A 3436-nucleotide genomic window follows, 5' to 3' on the forward strand; every position below is an offset into this window, starting at 1 on the left:
TTTCTGAGGGGTGGTTTCTAAGGCCAGAGTTCAAGGATGAGGAGGGATGTGTCCGTGGAAGACTCAGGGATGCAGGTCCCAGCACATTTAGAAGGCCTTGGAGGGGCTTATGAGTTTGCCCTTCAGAATCAGCAAGGAGGCAGGTGTGGCCCAGGGTCAGGGTGGGAGAGGTGAACAGGTGGCGTGCACTGGCAGGGGGTGACGTAGGGGTCCGTTTCAGGACTCTCATGGGACTTGTCAGCATCCACTGTGAGATTTCCAGCCTGGAGCCCCCTCCCCCCCCCCACTTCCTGGCTCTTAGGAGCGCCTTCTGCCCTGAGGCCCCCTGGCCGCTTTCCCTTTCTGAGTCTGCCACTTCCTTGTTGCAGGGGAATGAACAGGAATAGACAATGAAAGCAGATGACAGGAAATCTGAAACCAGGTGTCATTTCAGGTGCTAAAAAGCATGAAAGTATGCCCAAGGGGCTGTAAAAATGACATTAAATGGCACAGGCTTTGAATAGAAGGCCTGGCCTGCTCCCCTGTGGCTCTGAGGGAGAACTGGCGGCCAACATAATGAGGTCGTGTTCACAGCACCAACAGAAATGTTGATGGATGCTGAAGTGATGTGACACTGTTGGACCCCAGGCCCTGGGAACTGATTCCTCCCACCTGCCACAGGCCCCAAGTCTAGTGTCTACTCTTAGGCTAGACTCCACGCTCTTGGGCTGACCTCAAGTGCCTGCCCGCTGTAAGTACCCTGTCCAAGGCCCATGTCCCTGCAGTGACATGCACCAGGGCAGGAAGGGGACGCGTCAGAGCAGGTGTGCCCCGTCCACCCTCTCTCTCTGCTCTCTCTGCCTACCTCTCCTTCTGTTGGAGAAGAAATGAACTTTGAACTTGAGTGGGTGGGGTGGGCGGGGTCTAGAAGGAAAAGAACACTCAGAAGTATTGTGTAAACACTGTGGCTCCCATCCCTGTAATCTTTTACTACCTGTAGGGACAGGTGAACTCAGAGAGGCCGCTGGCAGGCGAGCCCGATCCATTCAAGGCTGGGGGTTATGCAACAGGGACTGTCTTTGAAGCGGCAGGAGGTCAGAGCAGCTTGTCCACAAGGCGCATTGCGTTGAAGTCTCCTTCACAAGGCCTCATGTGCTTGGGTACCATTGGGAATTTCTGCGCCAGAGCTTGGCTGGGTCTCCGGCGGGCGCCATGATGGCCCATCTGTAGCAGGGCTCGGTCCTGGCTGTGTATTTAAGCGTCCTGCTTTCGGTGGTTTCCTGAGATGCCAGTCCAGAGCCATTACCCTGAAGAGCTGGTTTTGAATAGTATGTTGTTAAATCCTGGCCTGCCCCCTTGTACTGATGTTTATGAGGAAGTTTTAAAAAGTGAGGGAACAATCGCTGTTGACCCAGTTGAGAAGTGGAGGTAGACAGCAATTAACAGGTTATATCGACCATGCCTTGCTGAGCTTGCGTCTGGGACAGTGACCAGACAAATGAAAGGAGAAGTGGGAAATATTTATAGCACAGCACGGTGGCTCTGAACAGATTTCTGCGACCCCCACTCCCTCATCATTCCCTTGGGTGGGTCCAGTGCAGGCACGTTTACTCTAACTAAGGCACTGGAGAAAGTGTGTTACTTTTTCAATCTTACAGGAGCTCTGGTGGCATAGTGCCTAAGGCATCTGACTGCTAACCAGAAGGCTGGCGGTTCAAACCCACCAGACACTCCTCGGAAGAAGATTGGGCAATCTACTTCCGTAGAGATATTGCCTCAGAAACCCAAGGGGAGGGGTCGCTATGAGTCAGATCCGACTCGACAGCAGTGAGTTTGGTTTTTTTCAATCTTATACTTTAAGTGTGAGGGGTAGCTTTGAAACCCATGTCTCTGGGCTTCTTTGTAGGGTCCTCGGCCCAGCCTGAAAGTGTGACAGTGCCACACAAGATGGCCAGGAGGGCTCTCCCTTTCTCTTCCCCTCAGAGGGTGCCCTTCCCCACAGTTGGCCCTCCCCACCTGATTCCCTATCTCCTTTTCTCTGCAGAGGCGAGTCAGGCATGTGTTGAAGTTCCCATGTCGAGGGCAACATGACCCACACTGTTGGGTTCTTAGAGCTTTGTGTTGCACCACTTTAAACACTAACGCTGTTAAATCGGTTAACAACCACGTTGTTGTTGTTACATGCTGGAAAGTCGGTTACGACGCACAGTGACCCCACGGACAGCAAATGAGACGCTGCCCAGCCCTGCTCCATCATTCGCTTGCCTGAGTCCATCGTTGGCACAAAACTGGGTCAACCCGTTTGGTTGAGGGTCTTTTGCTCTGGCCCTCTAATTGACCAAGTGTGATGTCCTTCTCCAGGCACTGGTCCTACCCGATAACAGTCCAAAGTATGTGAGACGCAGTCTCACCACCCTCGCTTCAAAGGAGGGGTCCGGCTGTACTTCGTCTGAGACAGATTGTTTGTCCGTCTGGCAGCCTGTGGTGTATTACATTCTCTGCCAGCATCATAATTCACAGACATCTATTCTTCCTTCTTCTTATTCGTTGTCCAGCTTTCACATGCATATGAGGCAATTGAAAATACCGTGGCTTGGGTCAGGCGCACCGTAGTCCTCAAAGTGACATCTCTGCTTTTTAACACTTTTAAAAAGGTTTTTTGCAACAGAGTGGCCCAATGCATTCCATTGATTGATTTCTTGACTGCTGCTTCCATGGGGGTTGATTATGGGGTCTAAGTAAAAGGAAATCCTTGACAATGTCAGTATTTTCTCCATTTATCATGATGTTGCTTGTGAGGATTTTTGTCTTCTTCATGTTGAGATGTAATCCAACTGAAGGGTACAGTCTTTGATCTTCATCAGTGAGTGCTTCAAGTCCTCTTCACTTTCAGCAAGCAAGGTTGTGTCGTCTGCATATCACAGGTCGTTAGTGAGTCTCCCTCCAGTCTTGATGCTGTGTTCCTCTTCAGTTTCAGGGATTATTTGCTCAGCATATAGATGGAATAAGTTTGGTGAAAAGATACAACCCTGACACACACCTTTCCTGATTTTAAACCATGCAGTATTCTCTTGTTCCAATAACTGCCCCTTGGTTTATGTATAGGTTTCACATGGGCACGATTACGTGTTGTGATATTCCTGTTCTTCTCAATGTTATCCATAATTTGTTATGGCTCCACACAGTTGAATGCCTTTGCATAGTTAGTAAAACACAGGTAAACACCTTTTTCATATTTTCTGCTTTAAGCCAAGATCCATCTGACATCAGCAATGATATCCCTGTTTCCATGTCCTCTTCTGAATCTGGCTTGAATTTCTGGCAGTCCCCCGTCAATGTTGTTGTTGTTATTGTTGTTATGTGCCATTGAGTCTGCCCCGACTCATAGCGACCCCTCCTTGGGTTGCCGAGGCAGTATCACTACGGAAGTAGATTGCCCAACCTTCCTTCTGAGGAG

This window comes from Orycteropus afer, unplaced genomic scaffold, assembly GCF_000298275.1.
Source record: "Orycteropus afer afer isolate SDZICR_OR568_19922 unplaced genomic scaffold, OryAfe1.0 scaffold00397, whole genome shotgun sequence".
Lineage (NCBI taxonomy): Eukaryota > Metazoa > Chordata > Mammalia > Tubulidentata > Orycteropodidae > Orycteropus > Orycteropus afer.